An 18,723-nucleotide genomic window follows, 5' to 3' on the forward strand; every position below is an offset into this window, starting at 1 on the left:
AACCTTAGCAAATATATTTTTAAAGATTTTATTTATTTATTCATGAGAGACAGAGAGAGAGAGAGAGAGAGAGAGGCAGAGACACAAGCAGAGGGAGGAGAAGCAGGCTCCATGCAGGAAGCCTGATGTGAGACTCAATCCTGGGACTCCAGGATCACACCCTGGCCCGAAGACAGGCACCAAACCACTGAGCCACTCAGGGATCCCAAACCTTAGCAAATCTAAAACAACCGAAGCCACACAAAGTATGTTCTCTGACCATAATGGAATTAGACTAGAAGTTAACAGAAGCATGGCAGGAAAATCTTCAAACACTCAGAAATTAAACAGCACACTTCTACACAACCCACTGGTCAAAAAGGAAGTCTCAAGAAACAGGAGAAAATGTATTCAACTAACTGAAAGTGAAAATACAACAAATTAAAGCCTATGAAATGTAGGTAAGCCAGTGCTTTATTTATTTTTTATTTTTATTTTTTTAATTTTTAAAAAAAATTTTTTATGATAGTCACACACACAGAGAGAGAGAGAGAGAGAGAGAGAGAGAGACACATAGGCAGAGGGAGAAGCAGGCTTCATGCAGGGAGCCTGACATGGGATTTGATCCCAGGACTCCAGGATCATAGCCTGGGCCAAAGGCAGGCGCCGAACCGCTGAGCCACCCAGGGATCCCCCAAGCCAGTGCTTTAAAAGACATTTATAGCATGAAATACTTAGTTTAGATAAGGACAAAGGTCCCAAATTGATAATTTAAGCTTCTACCTTAAAAACTAGAAATGGGGTGCCTGAATAGCAAAGTTGGTTGGGCATATGACTCTTGGTTTTGGCTCAGGTCTGATCTCAGGGTCATGGGATTGAGCCCAGAGTTGGACTCTGCATTCAGGGAAGAGTTTTCTTGAGTTTCTCTCTCCCTCTCCCCTTACTCCCCTTTCTTAGCTCTTTATCTTTCAAATAAATACATCTTAAAAACTAGAAAAAAAAACTAGAAAAATATTAAAATAATGCCAAAAGGTAGAAGAAAGGAAATAGTAAAGACCAAATATCAATGAACTTGAAAAAGAGAAACAATAAACCAATACAATGAAAAAATGTCTTCTTAGAAAAGTTATTCAACTTGATAACCCTCAGGCCAAATCAATGAAGAGAGAAGACACAAATCACAATATCAAGAATAAATGAGGGGGTATCACTAGAGATCCTGTAGACATTAAAAGGATGGTAAGAGGGGCTCCTGGGTGGCTCAGTTGGTTAAACATCTGACTCTTGATCTTGGATCAGGTCATGGTCTCAGAGTCATGAAATCGAGCCCTACTGAGCATGGAGCCTGCTTGAAATTCTCTCTCACCCTCTCCCTCTGCCCCTCCTCATCTGCCTCTCTCCCTCCCTAAGAATGAATGAATGAATGAATGAATGAGTGGATAAGGGCATACATAAAGCCAATAAGCTATATAAGATGGGTTAATTCTAGTTTCTTAAAAATCACAAACTACCTAAACTATTCAAGATGAAATGGATAACCCAAATAGTCCCTTAACTATTGAGGAAATTGATAGTTTAGAACTTTCCAAAAAGGAAATCTCCAGGTCCAGATGGTTTCACTGGTAAATTCTACCAAGTATTTAAATAAACAACACCAATTCTACACAATCTCTTCTTGAAAATGAACAGGAGGTAACATTTTCCAATTCATTTTATGAGGCCAGTATTACTCTACCAAACCAAACAAAGATAATACAGTGCAAGAAAATGATATGCCGGTATCCTCCATGGATGCAAACATGTTAAACATCAGCAAATCAACTACAGCAACATGTAAAAAGAATAATATGTTGTGACCAAGTAGAGTTTATCCTGGGAGTAAAATGTAAAAATCAAACAATGATAAAAGTTCTCAGCAAACAGGAATAGTAGGGAACTTCCTCAACTTGATGAAGAGCATGTATGAAAACTCTGTATCTGACATATGCAATGGTGAAAGACTGAATGCTTTCCCTGGAACATTGGGAACAAGGCAAAGATATCAGCTCTCACCACTCCTATTAACACAGTACAACAGAGAAGTCTTATCTAGTGCAGTAAAGCCAGGGAAAGATACCAAAAGGCACTGACAAATATATTGGGAAGAAGAAAATAGTCCCGTCTAATCAGAGATGACATACTAAGCAGAAATTCCTATGGAATATGTTTTTTAAATATTTAAGTAACCTCTACACCCAACGTGGGGCTTGAACTCATGACCTCAAGATCATGAGTCACATGCTTCTCTGACTGAGCCAGCCAGATGCCTCCCAAGGAATCTTTTTCTAAAAAATCCCTAGAACAGCTTACTAACAAAGGGATGGAAGACAGACCCAGCACAAAGACCATGGGGATGGTTAGCATGTGAAAAGGGGTCAGCATCAACAGCCAACGGGGAAAGGTGAGCTGAGACCATGGCAAGCTACAATTACACATCTGTTAAAAAGGCTAAAATAAAAAATATTGATAGTACCAAGCACTGACAATGATGCTGAGCAACTGGAACTCTTTATATGTTGCTGGTAGGAATGCAACAAGGTTTGGCAGGTGTTTGTGTTTGGTTTTTTTTTTAAATGAACTTTTCCATTTTGAGTAGTTTTAAATATACAGAAATAAACAGAAAGTTACAAAGATGGTAGAGAATTCCCACATGATCCACATCATTTCCCCTACTGTTAACATTTTATACGAAGAAGGCATATTTGTCACTATTCATGAACTGGTATCAATCTATTCTTAGTAACTAATGTCTATACTTCATTCCTATTTCCTTGGCTCTTCCCTCATGTCCCCTCTGTTCCAGGATGTTGGGTTAGTCACCGTGTCTCCTGAGTCTCTTCTCAGCTTGCTTATTTATTTATTTATTTATTTGTTTGTTTGTTTATTTATTTATGATAGTCACAACGAGAGAGAGAGAGAGGCAGAGACATAGGCAGAGGGAGAAGCAGGCTCCATGCACCAGGAGCCTGATGTGGGATTCGATCCCGGGTCTCCAGGATCGCGCCTTGGGCCAAAGGCAGGCACCAAACCGCTGCGCCACCCAGGGATCCCTCTTCTCAGCTTTGACAGATTCTCAGACTCTCCCTGGTTTTGATGACCTTGAGGATTCTGAGGAGTAGGTGTTGGGTATTTCATAGAATGTTCCTCAACTGGGATTTGCCTGACATTTTTCTCATGGCTAGTCTCAGGGTATGGGTTTTGGGGAGGAAGTCCAGGGGTAAAGTGCCACTGTCATCATGTCGTATCAGAGGGGTATGCCATCAACAGGACTTCTTACTGGTGACCTTGATCACTGGCTGAGGACATGTTTATCAGACTTCCCCACCGCAGATTATTTGTTTATTCATAAGAGACATAGAAGCACAGACATAGGCACAGACATCCCCACAGGGAGCCTGATGCAAGACTCGATCTCAGCACCCTGGGATCATGACCTGAGCTGAAGGCAGATGCTCAACCACTGAGCCACCCAGGTGCCCCAAATATTTTGTTTCTTAATTGCAACAGTGGTTACATTAATCCATATCTGTATTTTTTTAATGAATCTATATGTTTTAAAACTCATAAAAATACACTCCAAGAAAAGGTCAATTTTACCATATGTAATTAAAAAGAAAAAAGAAAAAAAAGAGGTAGAAACAGCCAGCCAAGTTCTCAGAACATGGTAGGGGCTAAGTAAGTGGTAATTTCCTTTTCTTATAAAAAGTCGGGCCTAGAGACCCAACTCTTCGGCTGCTTGGCTGCTGTTGGCCCATCATCCAGCCTGCTATGTCTACTAGATTTCTTGGTTTCTCTATCCACATCTCTCCCAGGTGTCCGTTTGGAGCTACATACCATTCCTAACCAGCATGTTCTGAACGTTGTAGGTCCCTGGAGAATGTGGAACAACCGAGTCAACCATCTCCTCTCTCCTACCAGCTGATCTCAAGGATGGTGCTGGCCTCAGAGAGGCTGTCCCTCCTCTGCAGTTTATGCGCCAATCCCCACTCTCTTGGGAAAGAAATTCTCTCTCTGCTGTGCAAGGGAAGCAACAAACAATCGAGGATCCAGTAGACAGGGAGCGACCAGAAGTGATTACCGCAGAGAAGAGCCGCTAGTGGGTAAACTCTCCTAATTCTTGTTAGGCAGAGTGGAGCATCACATTCGTGGGAAAGGAGGCAGAAAGTGGAGACTTCTACAATATCGGAGACTGATTTTTCTGTGATTTTTTTCCCCTCCTTTATCTACATGGAGGAAAGAGTCATGCACAGAGAAAGTACTCTGGATTAAATCAGTTTTGTTTTTAAAACTAAACAGGGAAGACCCTGTTAGAATAGCCACACATAGCAGGTGTGACTGCATGGTGGAAACAGACACATGGCTAGAAATACTTAATGAAGAAAACCCACAGATATGAGTCCTGCCAGATTCTCTATATGAAGCTCAGAGAGCCAAAGACTAAAGTGAAATGAAAAAGTAACTCTGGGCATCTGAGAAACTATAACACGGCAGTGTCAAATGCAATGGGCTGGCTCACATCCTGAGGGCTACCAAGCACCCTCCAACATTTCCTTTTGGATGCCTCCCTAACTGGATGCTCCTGGAGGATGGGCCTCACTCGTTAGGAGCACAGCCCTGTACTCCTAACAAGAGGAGTACAGAAAGCCCAAGTTGATGTAAGGATCAAGATTGCACATGCCAAAGGGGCTCCATAGAGCCCTCATAGAGCCTTGAGCTGACTGCTGGTCTGAGAAGGTGACAATTGTCCATGCGGCCTGAACAGGCTGGAGCGCAGGTTCCCATACACGGGGCAGAACCTGGTCACTTCATCTGAGGTGACAATGACTTAGGATCATTGAATCCTTGAAATGGAACCCAGCTTCAGAACTCCCTCTGTTACATTCTTAAAACAAGTGCACAGGGCATCTGCTTAAGCATGACATGTGAGGACTCTCTTCCCAAAGAACAGTGCTCACCGACAGCCCTTAACAGCTGAGACCAGCTGTGTGGTGGTCCTGTCCCCTTGTCCTTCACAGATGTGTCCAGAGGTGCATCTGACTCTTACCATTTAAACAACTAGGAATGGAGAACCTTCCCTCGTGACCTGGTAGTAGTGAAGGGACAAACTGTCTCCAGAAGGGCTCGATCACAATAAAGTAAATGCATCACAATTAAGTAAATGCATCACCATAAAGTAAATGCAGGCAAAGCTCCCCCTTTCAGGGTCTGGTTTCTGAGTGTTGGCCCTGAAAGCTTGTGACCTACCTGGGTGATGCAGGAGACCACCATCTCCCCTTCCTGGGGGCCTGCAGCCATGGCACGCACTCGGGACACCGGGTCGCCTCCTTCCTTCAAACCCACACTAGGATCCAGCCTCTTCTGTACTGACTAGACAAAGGCACTGACCGGCAGAGAACTCACCAAGTGACCTTTTTTTTTTTTTTAAGATTTTATTTATTTATTCATGACACACATACACATACACACACACACACACACAGAGGCAGAGACACAGGCAGAGGGAGAAGCAGGCTCCATGCAGGGAGCCCAACGTGGGACTCGATCCCGGGTCTCCAGGATCAGGCCCTGGGCTGAAGGTGGCACTAAACTGCTGAGCCACCCGGATTGCCCACCAAGTGACCTTGATGGAAAAACACAAGCCTTCTGTAACCAGGGCCTCCTTCCTCCCGAGCCATTGTGGTTTTAAGGAAACAGAGATGAAAAACTCCTATGGTCTCCTAAAGGCACAAAGGTCCATGTGGGACAATAAGAAGTCGCCACAATGGGCTCGCAGCAGAACCACCCAAGCAAAGAGAACAGAGAATGGCCTGTGAGCCGTGCAGGGCAGCACCCTGGTCTTTGGAGGCAATGTGGCCACGGGGGCGGGGGTCACACTCTCCTTGCTCAGCCACAGCCTGACTCAAATCTCTGCCAGTCATCAGCCTGCCTCTATCTCTGAGGGCCTGTGCTGGGGACAATCACATACCAAGGCTCAGGAGAATCAAGGGACCATGGCCCTGGTTCCTCTGCTGGGACTGCGAATGAGCCAGGACTTCCGAGCCGCCACCGCCCCCATGGCCTGCTTTGTTTCTTTTCCTTCCTGGAGAGATCTGCCCCATTTCCCAACTGCTGTTCCTTTATTGAGCAAACATTTTAAAGATTTTTATACCACCCATTCTAGAAGCTAAATACAATCACATTTTTCTAAAATCTTTCTCCCCCTTAAAAGTTCGTATTTGAATCAAAGGACGGCATTTTCAGATATTTCCTCAAAAACAGTCGCTGCTCCTCCTTCTCCGGTGCATGCAAGGGTTGTCCTGCCACACCTGAGTGCGCTGCTACGCTCCTGGTGTTACATGCTCTCCAGAAGGTCAGAGCCGCTGCTTCCTGATGCTGCTTCGGTTAATGCAACGCTGTGAGAAAGTCAAGCTGCTTTGGGGTGCTCTCTTTGCATAATGTTAGCTGTTACTACTATTTAATGCTTTCTAATAGTTAAAGAAGGATTACCACCAACACTCGTAATGCTCACACCACCAACACTCGTAATGCTCACTACACACTGGGCACTGAGCTAATGCTCTGTATGGATAACCTGATTTAACACTCCCATAACATGTGGGCTAGGTCTATTAGAATCCCCATTTTATGGCTGAAAAAACTTCAAGGCTTAGAAAAGTTAAACAGCTGTCTAAAGCCAGAGAGCCAAAATCAAAGAGTCTAGATAAACCCAAGCAGAGCCAGACGTCACAGCCTTGCTGTAATGTAAGCAGGTAACTGTGCTAATTTGGGGTATGGATAAGGAGCTTCCAAACTGTGGATTAACCCTCTCTTACTCATGTCTAGGGGATAAGATGCAACCCAGGAGTCTTCCTGGTTGGGAATGATGCAGACAACGTCTGATTTAGATATCTATTCTACAGCATTTAATGAGGTTTCTTAATTCTTTTTTTTAAGATTTTATTTATTATTTGAGACAGATTGAGAGCACTAGCAAGAGGAGGGGTAGTGGAAGAGGGAGAAGCAGGCTCCCCTAAAGCAGGGAGCCTGACACAGGGCTCAATCCCAGGACCCTGCGATCATGACCTGAACTGAAGGCAGATGCTTAACCAACTGAGTCACCCAGGCACCTGATTCCTATTTCAGTAGAGACTGGCCAACAAGAAGAGCTCAGCATTGATCACTCGCAAATGCTAGGTTTTTGTAGAAGTTATTCAGTGCCTAAAGGAAAAAAAAAACCTGAATGATCGAAAAATAACACTAATAAAGGAAATGCTTGCAAAGGAACAGGAACAAAACAGTTATGCCCTACATGATTCCAGACCTTGTTTAACTCAGATAAAATCCCATGATGTTCCAGTTGGATGAGACTTGAGATTTCCAGAAGACAGTGGAAGGTTGGCAGACAGATAAGAAAGAGGCAGGGCAGGGAAGCTCAGGGGGAAAGGCACGGACTCATGGATGGTGTTTAAGGTGAACAACTAAGACCCAGGGCAGTGAACTGACAGGGTGATGTCAAGGCAGTAGAGTCACACAGTGGTTCATACCCAGCAGCAATCCAGAGCCCTCTCTTTCTGCTCATCAAATGGGTACAAGAGAACCAGAGAGAAGGGTCACTCCTGTCCCTGGGTTGGTTTGCCATCCCTCTGCTCAGTGTCACATCCGGGATGTCACCACCCCAGGCCAAAGAACATGGCTGCTGCTTCTCTTTTCTCCTCTGATGGAGGCAGTGCCGATGTGGACAAGTAACAGGTGTAATTTTGTAGACTTCAGGTCATTCATTTGACAAATATGTATTAAGCCCCTACCACGTAGTGGAAACTGTGATAAGTCCTGGGGGTACAAAGAACAACAGATACCATGCCTTCCTTTCCCCAACATGATCGAGGGAGGGACAGAGATAAAGAAAGGATCCCAGAGACATCCCAAGTGCTATTAATCCAGGATACAGATGTCAGTGGGAGCCCAGAAGTAGGGGCACTCCATTCTGCCTGGGAGACTTTAAAGACTGCATTTTTCAGGGGGCATCTGGGTGGCTCAGTCGGTGAAGCATCTGCCTTCGGCTCCAGTCATGATCCCAGAGTCCTGGGATCCAGCCCTGCGTTGGGCTCCCTGCTCAGCAGGGAGTCTCCTTCTCCCTCTCCCTCTGCCTGCTGCTCCCCCTGCTTGCGCTCTTTCTCTATCAAATAAATAAATAAAATCTTTTTAAAAAGCTGCATTCTTCAGGTTGAATCTAGCAGAAGCCTCTAGGGAAGATGCTCCCAACAGACAGAACACCATGAAGCGGCAGGCAGTAGCTATCCCCTACACACACCTAAGGCAGATGCATTCAGATGTCACTGGAAGACTTGGGAAGGATAACAAAGATCCCCAAGTGTGGCAGAACTTCAGTTTGTATTTGCAAATACAGCTGACTCTAGAACCTCAATGGGAGGGTGACCCCCCACGCAGCTGAAAATCTACATATAATTTCTGACTCCCAAAATACTTAACTCCTGATAACTACTGCTGACCAGAAGCCTTCCTGATGATGTAAAGTCTATTAACATGTGTCTTATACATGACATACTCTATTCTCACAATAAACCAAATGAAAGAAGACACTATTTAGAAAATCATAAAAGAAATACACTTACGACACTGTACTGTTATTTGCATATGAGCGGCCCGGGCAGCTCAAACTCGTTGAACCTGTAGTTCCAGAGTCAACTGTATTCCCCAGAACCTGAAAAGTGAAACATACACAATCAATTGTTTTTCTACCCCCAATAATATGGGAGCTGAATTTGCTTATTTTTTTTGTTTTTGGGGGGGGGTGCTAAACAAAAATTAAGATGCACATAATTCTGTGCCCCAACCCTGCTTTGGAGTGTAAATAAATATTTTTTAAAAGCCTGCTTGGCAGATGTTTCCTTGCATGTAACTGAAAAGAAATCAGTTTCAGCTGCTGCTCTGCTCAGAAGGTAACTAAATAGCTTTCAGGGGGGCCCTTCAAGTGTATTGATCTGTGGTTTTGAGGACACAGACTCTTCCAGATGTCTTCCCTGCATAATTTTAACTCCCAGTTTAAAAGCGAAGCTAATTTTCTTTCCTCTCAAATGCTTTAGCTGAAGGCAGTTTTATTCAGTCTATCCTTTTAGGAAAAGAACCGATTAGTAGGGGCAGGGTTAACCTGAGAGAGAGAAGGGAATGAAAAGATGGGGTCTGCACAGAACCTGTCCAGTTTCCAGAGACTAATAGCCTTCCTGACATTATCAGAAGTGACTCAGAAATGCAACAAATGCTGGAGCCACGCTGATCCACAGCAAGGTTGATCTACAGCAGGACTGATCTACCAGAGCACTGTCAGCTTTGGGGCTGAGTCATTCTTTGCAGTGAGGGCTGTCCTGTGTGTGCACCACAAGATGATGGGCAGCATCTCTGGGATGCCAGAAGCACCCCCAAGTCATGACAATCAAAAATGTCTCTAGATGCTTTCCCCAGCAGCAAACAATGCCAGAGATTCTCCATCCTGTTAACTGCTTCCTAGTCATTAGCACTTCTCTCTTAGGTTATCATTGTATCCCCAAAACCAATCCAATAAAAAGCGATCAGGAGAGACTGCAGACAATGTATAAGTCTCTATATGAAACAGTTAACATTTTTGGTTACAGGAAACCTTGTGTGTGGAATTCCCCTGATTAAAGCAGGCTCCAAATAGCACTGGCTACCTAGTTGTGTCTGGAATGGTAAGAAGATGTGATGTGTCTCCTTCCTTCTGTCATAGGTTAGCTCATCATTCAACAAATATTGTGCATTTACAGTGTGCCAGGCAATGTTGCAGATGAATAAGACAAACAAAAGCCTAGCCCTCAGGGTGCTTATGTTCTAAGCTGGAGAACAAAGAGATAAAAAAGGAATCATTACAGTTCATCATTAAGTGCTGTGTATAAAATAAAGCACAAATAGATCAGAGCTGTACTGTCCATGTAGTAGCCACTTGCCACACGTGGCTATTAAGCCCATGAAATGTGGCTCATTTAAATTGAGCTGTGCTGACCACACCAGATTCCAGACTTAGTACAAAACGAGAATGTAAAATGTCTCAATAATTTCTCTATTGATTAGATGTGGAAATGATATTTTGGATATACTAGATGAAATAAAATCCATTATAAAAATTAATTTTGCCTGTTCTCTTTACTTGTTTAGTGCGGCTGCTAGAAACTTAATATAATGCATGTGGCTCACCCCATATTTCTATTGGGCAGTGCTGGGCCAGAAAAACCAGATGGAGGTGGGGAGCTCCTTCAGCCTGAGAGGCCAGGGAGGGTCACTCTACCATCTGGAGGACCAGCATCCCAGCCTGAGGAAATGGCAAATTCACAACTCAGCAGTGGGAATGAACCTAGTCCATTAAAGCAACAGTGAGGCAGTGCGGCTCCTGTCAGGGAGACACAGGGAGGGAGGCAAGGAGCTGAGGATGGCAGGGCTTCCAGCCAGGCACAAAGCAGGGGCTTGGCTTGGAGGCCAAGCTGAGGGGTTAGGATTTCATCCCAGGAGCAATGGGAAGGCACTGGAGAGTTTGCATCAAGGGGACACCATGATCTGATTAATGTTTTACAAAGATGCTACATGCTGGTGATTGCGTGGAGAGAGGACTCACATTCAAGCAAGAAGCAGGACCACCAGGCAGGAGGCATCAACCTCGTGGGACCTCTCATGCTTTTGGCCACTCTGGATCAGCTGGCAGGGTAACTTAGAAGAGGACAGGAAGGGCGCCCAGGTGGCTCAGTGGGTTGAGCAGCTGATTCTTGGTTTCTACTCAGGCTGTGATTTCAAGGGCTGTGGAGTCAAGCCCTACATCCGGCTCTGTGCTCAGCAGGGAATCTGCTTCCCCCCCCTTTCCCTCTGCCCCTCCCCCAATTTGAGAGAGAGAGAGAGAGAGAGAGAGAGAGAGAACACAAGGAGGAGGGAGGGAGAGGGAAAGAGAGAAAATCTTCAGCAGATTCCCCTGCTGAGCATAGAGCCCGACATGGAGCTCGATCTCCTGACCCTGAGATCACGACCTGAGTTGGAACCAAGAATCAGCTACTTAACACACTGAGCCACCCAGGCGCCCCTGATGTATTTTTTTTATTATCCAAATCGAGCATTGGGATTCTCAAGAGCCATCCAGCTGCTTAATGAAGTTTAGCTAACCTGCCTCCTCACAGTAGGGAGAGTGTTAAACTAGCTCCCCTCTGTTAACCAGTTTCCACTCTCCTTGGACCACCACACTAAGTGTTTAAAACTGGGGTTTTGGGGGTGCCTGGGTGGCTCAGTGGTTGAGCATCTGCCTTTGGCTCAGGTTGTGATCCCAGGGTTCTGGGATCGAGTCCCACATAGTGCTCCCCACAGGGAGCCTTCTTCTCCCTCTGCCTATGTCTCTGTGTCTCTCATGAATAAATAAAATCTTTTAAAAAAAGAAAAACTGATTTTTTTTCTTTTTTGGTTTGCCATTGATTTTGGTCTCAACATAATGCATTTACTTCATTCTTGCTGTTTTACTATTAACTCAAAATTTGGTTTTCTTCTCTCATGAGGCTTTCATCCCTTTTAATTGGGCCCTATTTTTGTATTTCAGCCTCCTGGGTCCACCCCCAAATCCCCTAACTCAAGAGTGTCAGCACACAGCAGCCCTCTGAGCTCATTTGCTCTGGTATTTTCCACTTGCCGTTTGCTCCACTGTTGCTAGATTCTCATTTTCCCCCTAGCTCATTGGTCACTTTTGCCACGGGTGAGTCATTTGCTCTGAGTCATGCCTGGCTTCGATGCAAAGGCCAGGAAAAAGCCTCAGAACACACACCTGGTTTATCAAAGGACGTCACTGAGGAATATGGTGTTTTCCTAAGTGGATTCAGTAATTAACTGGGAAAAAAAAATCAAAAACCTTTTCTCTCCTTTCTTTTCCTCCCTCCCACCAAATTTGCCATTTCCTTCAGCATTTGCTGGAGATTCTTCCTACGGTGGAATGAATCTTGGTCATTTGTCTTGGGCTGAGAGAGGCAAGAGGACATTTCTGGAATGAGCCCAGAAAATCCCTGAGGATGAAAGCAGGGGTTATGTAATGTTCTTGCTCTGTTGTACAGCACCAACCATCACACACAGGCCACGTGTGAAACGTTCTTCCTTTCGAGAGCTGTGAAGATGCTGTCTTACACGGGGACCACCACACCATCCACAAAACAAGGAAAGATGAGAACCACCTCAGACCAAAGGGGGACCTGGACTGGACCCTGGGACAGAAAGACAAGCTGTCTGGATCTGCACACCAACGTAGCCCTTACGACTATACGAGGGTGGGCAGATTCCTTGTCTGTGAACTGGGGATGGCATGGGTACTACCCGGGGGTGTTCTTACGAGGGTTAACATGACAACCCCAGAGAGCACTTAGCACACTGCTGGGTAGGGTAGAGTAAACCCAACCGGCATGACCTCATGACCTGTCGCAGCAACACCTCAAGACCCTTCCCCTGCCTGTCAGGGCTAGCCCTCAAGTTATAGGGACCAGACTCTGAGAACCCCAGGAATACGAGAACTTTTTCCACCCTCCAGCCTCAGAACCCCTCATTTTACATCACAGACTCATTTCTCCTGAGCATCTCCCCTCCAAATATAAAAGTCTTGGCAGAGGTACTGTCATCACCAACCATCACACACAGGCCACGCCTGTGGGTGTGGGAACACATGGGAACAAATGGGCCCATCAGGTCCCCACAGAAGGAGTTCCGACATGCAGCAGGAAGGTAGAACAGAAAGCAGGGATGTGAGCACAGCCCTCAGGGTGCATGTGGGGAGGTGGCACTCCAGGACATTAAAGGGGACATTGGATCTGGAGGGCAACAGAGGAAACTGGTGGCAATGGGTGACCCTGGGAGGCAGAGGCAGGAACCACTCTTCAGCGGGCATTTTATCATCAGAATTCTGTACCATCTGCATGTATTACCTTATCCAAAAATTAATTACATTAAGTAAGGGAGGGATTATCTCCCTTCATAAGGCACGAGACAGAGCCAGAAATGAAAAGGTCTCAAAGGCGAAGGTGCAAATCATTTCAGGTATTTTACTGGCAGCCTGCCCTGCTCTCACATACTCCCACAGCCCCAGCCCCCAAAACAAAAAGTTTCCCCATGAATTCCTGGATGGCTCATTCTTGGGACATCAGCTATGCATTTTCGGAGTCATAACCCAAGACACGGAAACCCAGAACTCTTAAAACCTTATGGAAAAAGCCCCTTATGGAAAAGCCCCTTGTGGAAAAGCCCCTCTGCATTTCCCCTTGTTGAGTGGGAAAGCTCAAGAAGGGGAAATGCAACTTCTCCTACTGTTACAGCACCCGTCAGAGGGGGCCATGTGAGGTCCACTGCTGGGAGTGTTAGGCACAGCTGCACCATTTATTTCACTGTGGGATGCCAAAGAGGGATGCTTCCACCACGAGGAGAGGGTAAAGCAAATTGCCAAGGAAGGAAATAATCCCTCCAGGGCTCCTGCAGAGCCATCAGACAAATCCCACATCCTACCCTGGGTTTGTGCCACTAGCAGGCGGTGGTTGGGTGGGTGGGGGCATAGGCATTGCACTCAGATGCGGAGACTCATCTTGTCCTCTTGACCTTGGGCAAGCTACTCAATTGCTTGGACCCTTGGTCCCCTCACCCTTGACACATGCGCATCACCCCTTACCTTGCAAGTTACAAAGAGCACAATGCTTTCTGTAAAAATACCTACATCCATGTCATTATCCCTAAAGAGAACCCAGCACCTCCTGCCAGGCTTTTCCTTTAACATGTTACTGGATCTTGTTGAAGTCCTCACCCCCAGAACCTATGAACATAACCTGATTCAGAAAAAGGGTCTTTGTAGATGTCATTAGTTAATTTAAGATAAACTCATAATGGAATACAACCAATTTGATGGTGTCCTTATATGAAGAGAAGAAACAGAGAGACACACATATAGGGTGAGGAAGGCCATGTGAACATAGAGGTAGAGACTGGAGTGATGTAGGCTACAAGCCAAGGAACACAAGGATTGCTGGAACCCACCACAGGCCGCGTGAGACGTGTGAACCAGTTCTCTCTCTGAACCCCCAAGCAGGAACCAACCCTGCCAGCTCTTTGACTTTGGACTCCTGGTCTCTAAAACTGTGGGAGAATAAACAGATGTTGTCTTAAGCCAATCAGTTTGTGAAACTTTGTTATAATAGTCCCAGGAAATTAGTACAGTAAGTTATTTGGTTTTCCTCTCTATCTAGTGTTTGAATTGTCTTCCCCAATGGCTGGCTAGTCAGCCTATTCTGACTGTCTCCAGTATAAGAAAACTAACTTGGTTTTCTACCAAGGCAGCAATCCCTCTCATCTTTGGAAAGGTCTGACTGTCGTTAAAATCATTCATTCAACAAATATTTATTGAGCACCTACTACATGCCAGGCACTATTTGGAGCACTATTTGGATATGGTGGTAAGTGGGCAGCAGACAATAAAAGCTTTCTCAAAGATCATTTCTTATCGTTATGAAGAAAATAAAATACTGTAATATAAAGTGGGTAGGTTGGGGGCCAGGAAGAAACTATTTTAATTGCTAAGGAAGTTCTAAAGATAGGACATTAGAGCAGTCACTTGAATGACAGGGAGCCAGCCATGGGACAATCTGGCAGAAGGAATAGCCAGTGCAAAGGCCCTGAGGCAGAGTGAACTGGATGTGCTCAAGGCACAAGAAGAAGGTGGGATTTTTGTGAGAGTGGTAATTGGTGAAGCTGGAGAAACAAGCAAAGTCAGCTAGCACTCACACAGCACCCCAAGTAGACCACAGTAACTTTGAATTCAATTCCCACAGGACTAGAAAGCCACTGAGGTGAGGTATGATTCAACCCATAGTTTTAAAAAGATTACTCTGGCATGATTAAGTTCTTAAAACTAAAATCTTTCTTGGGCACCTGGGTTCAATCCATTGGTTAAGTGTCTGCCTTTGGCTTGAGTCATGATTCCAGGTTCCTGGGATCTAGGCCTGTGTCAGGCTCTCTGCTCAGCAGAGTCTGCTTTTACCTCTCCCTCTGCCCCTTCCTCTGCTTCTGTGCTTGCTCTCTCTCTCTCTCAAATGAATAAATAAAATCTTTAAAAACAAAAAACTAAACTAAAGCTGGAAAGTTTTAGTTATGCATTGAATTGCATCTCCTAAAAAGATGCACTTCCTAAATGTAACTTGTGTCCTTTGGTTCTTGGGCCACTATAAAACAAGTTTAATAAATGACAGCCCTGAATCTTTTGTGACCATGGCTCCCCAGATGCTCAGGCTTACCAGCTGTAGTTCACTTACCACTGCAGCAATTTCCAATGAGTATTCTTGATTTTTTTCTATGTCCTTTTTAAATGTGATGTCCAGAAAACAACACAATACTCCAAGCATGGAATTGTAGATTGGAACTGTCATCTTTCTCATTCGGATCTATATATCTACTCTTGTGCCCTAAAATTGTCTTGGCTTTTAATTCTGTTTTGTACCACTGCCCACTGAAACATATCTCAGATAACCTCCCCATGAAGTCCTCGTGCAGATCTAGATGCCCCAATCTAAAAAGTAGAATTAAAGCGTGTTCTTCTCTAATGAGAACAGCTGTGCCCTGTTTAAAAAAAAAAAAGGTGTAACCATTATTCAGACAATGCCACGTATAAAATACTGCATCCAATAAACAAAATTACTGGGTCAGCTCCTCAGGTTTCACAACCACTGCACTTCTCTTCCGTGTGGAGGACAAGGAAAACTCTAAGGGCATGTTTCCCTAGAATTGCTTTGTTCTCTTGCATCAAAGCTGAAGACACCTAGACTATTTGGAAATGCCAAGCAATTGAGTAAGAGGCTCTTTGCAATCATACTTCCTACTAGATTTCTCAAAGACAGATAAACAAATCTGAGTAGATGCAGACTCTTTCAAGCTTGGGTGGGGGAAGTGGTGAAGGGGCAGCTGCACCAGGGAGCTGAGCAGAGTTAGCGAGGAGGCAAGAGGTGGGAGAGAGGGATGCTCTGCCAGCAGATGCTGGGGAAGCCCTGGTGTCCTCATCCTTAGATGTGCTGTCATCTGTCCTCTCTTTCCCACGTCCCATTCCACAGGCTGATGACAGGCTATTACATCTGGTTAACCCAGATGGCTATATTGACTATCTCCCTTCACCCCTAGGACCTAAGCGACTCTGGGCACTCACTCAGCCTCAGTTCTCTTATCTGTGATGTGGGAGTGATAACACCACCTATCACTCCAAGTTTATTGTGAAGCTCAATTGAGATTTTTGTAAAGTATCTGTCAGGTCAAAGGGAGGGGTTGTTACTGGCAACCAGATTTTACTACTCCCTTTGCATATTTTTCCTACTACTGGTTGAATTTTCATGACTTTTTTTTTTTTTTAATCTTCCCAGGTTGCTTTTGATGTTTCTTTTAACCTGATTATTTTCTTTTTGAGGGAGTAAGTAGAGAGAGAGAGAGAGAGAGAGAGATAGGATGTTGCATGACTCATCCTAAACCTTTCTTGGGGATGGTCCTAAAAAATGTCCTCTCGGGGTCACCATAAAGCAATTTACCTTGGAAGAGCCAAACTTAATTGCTGTGGAGAGAATCACTATCCTCCACTCTCTGGAATTCTGTAGCAAGTCATTTAAGGTTTGTGATTTATTCATGTCAACCAGGAGTACTTCTTCACTGTCTTTGGTCGTTACATTCTCAATTAATACAAACCACCTTCATATTAACTGACACATATAAAAGACATACAAAAGACACACACTGCAGGACAACATGGGAACGTGTCCCAGAACCACACAAGAGGCTGCAGATAATCTGTAATCGCTAAGAGTGCCTATGTGTGAATCCTCAGTCATCTTCATTTCTTTTCTGGAAAAAGGAAAATCTCATGAGTCAACTTTTTCATTGTGAGGTGATCACAAAAGCCTTTTGCCCTGTGCTTCATATGCGTAAGCAGGCTTATTTCTGAACAAAATGGACATAAAAACAGGTGGAAGGGAGAGACTGAATAATGAGAAAACATGAACTTTCAAAGAGAAAACCTGTAAAAGACTCAGGGGAGTGCTCATGCGTAACCAATCAAAGTCATTCTTTTATTTTCTTTGCTTAATTCCCTGTTGTAGATCTTGGCTGCCCCTGTGTAGCTTTCGGGAGGGGTCCCTCCAGTGAGACGAGTCTGAAGACGTTAGCATTAGGTGACAGTGGTCTGGGTGGCAGCCTGGCTAAAGCAGCCTGGTCCCCGACAGCTGTCTGCCAGCCTCTACCACTGACTCACCATACCGACAGCCTCCACACCAGGTGGCCTCGCCGGTGCCAGCTCAGAGGCAAGTTCCTGCTCATCTGCAGGTTGGCACCCTTGCCCTACACTTCACCACAGAGTCGGAGGAGCTGGCCACGGCTAGTGCCCACTGCAAAGTCCTTCTCTGAAATCCAATCAAGGTGCAACCTAAGAAAGCACAAACCCCGAACTGGCGGGAAAATGCACCCAGCTCCAGGAAGACCACATCCAGTCCCTTCCAGTTCCCGGGCCCCTGGGTCAGAGCCCCCTGAACCAGCTGCTGTAAGCTGAGCTGCTCCCGCTGCGCCCGCGCTGCTGTGCCCTCCGCAAACGTCCACGGGGCCGGGGAGCCTGGGAAGGCACAGGGCGAGTTGACGGGGCGGCACCCCATCCAGAGCCCGCTCTCCCTCACCCCATACCCCACCCGTCCGCCTCCCGGGCAGAGAGGCAGCGAACTTGGGACTGAACACCCAGCACGAGTTGGCAGATGTCTTTCCCATCCTGGCTGCAGCCGCCCCTCCCCAGCATGTCCTTGCAGGAATCGGGGGGTTCTTCTTCCCCCAAGATTGAGGAGCCGACTCCACCCCAAAGCCACCGGCCGACACCAGCTGCACGGGGGGGGGGGGGGGGGGGGCCGTGCCCATCCCCAGCAGGTGCCGCACGGCCCGCACTCGGCGGGCTCCCGGCCCCCCATCCCCGCCGACCCCAGCCGCGCCGCCCCTGCAGCAGCCCCCGAGGCCCCGACCCCCGCCCCGCCATCCCACGGCCCGTCGCCCGCTGGCCCTCGGGTAGCCCCGCGCCGCCCGGACCACTGACGCGCTTCCCCCCCACGGGCGCCGGCGGGAGCCTCTCTCACCGCGGCGGGGCGCCGGCCGGCGGGTCGGGCCGGGGAACGAGCGGCCGCCTCCGGGCTCCGCGCTGCGGCCACTGCGCGGGCCTGAGAGCCGGGTCCTTCCGAGGCGCCAGCGCTCGAGCTGTCAGTCAGCTGGCCGGTCCCGCCCCCCGCCCGGCGCCGTCTGCGCAGGCGCGAGAGTGGCCCCGCCCCGCCCCACGCGGGCGGCCCGGGCGCGGGTCACGTGACGGGGCGGGGCGCTGCTGGCGGCTGGAGCCCGAGGGTCGCGGCGCGCCTGTCCCGGTCCTGCCGTCGCGGCTCGCGCGCTCGGGCTCCCCCCTTGGGCCGCCGTTCCGGAAAGTCCTGGAGCCGGTTTCCTGGGGCTGCTCAAAACCAGGGCTCCCCCGGGGAAGCGCTGGGTGGGACGGGCCGCTCTGCGAGCTCGGGACTGGGGGATTTGGTGACCTGGGTCGGGAGGCCTGGGGAGCCCCGGCCTGGAGCCGGGGAGGGAGGCCTGGTTCCCCTTGCTGCCGGGACCTGCGTATCTTCCCATTCCAGGGAGACGGTAACTAGCAGACTTTTAAAG

The 18,723-nt window shown here is 46.9% G+C and overlaps 1 protein-coding gene across 3 annotated transcripts in view; it reads right to left on the bottom strand.

Annotated features, from left to right (window-relative positions):
• KIAA0513 (KIAA0513 ortholog) overlaps positions 1–18,315 on the bottom strand; it is a 59,337-nt gene extending 41,022 nt beyond the window's left edge. For 2 of the 3 annotated variants that reach the window (XM_025427027.3, XM_025427024.3), the window contains exons 1-2: positions 18,162–18,315; positions 8,631–8,719 (exon numbers count right to left, since the gene is read on the bottom strand). The gene's annotated coding sequence lies outside the window, so the exon portion shown is untranslated. The remainder of the gene's footprint in view (positions 1–8,630; positions 8,720–18,161) is intronic. The other variant, XM_025427025.3, reaches the window with a different exon arrangement.
• Between the last annotated feature and the right edge of the window lie 408 nt (positions 18,316–18,723).

This window comes from Canis lupus, chromosome 5 (genome assembly GCF_003254725.2).
Source record: "Canis lupus dingo isolate Sandy chromosome 5, ASM325472v2, whole genome shotgun sequence".
Classification (NCBI taxonomy): domain Eukaryota; kingdom Metazoa; phylum Chordata; class Mammalia; order Carnivora; family Canidae; genus Canis; species Canis lupus.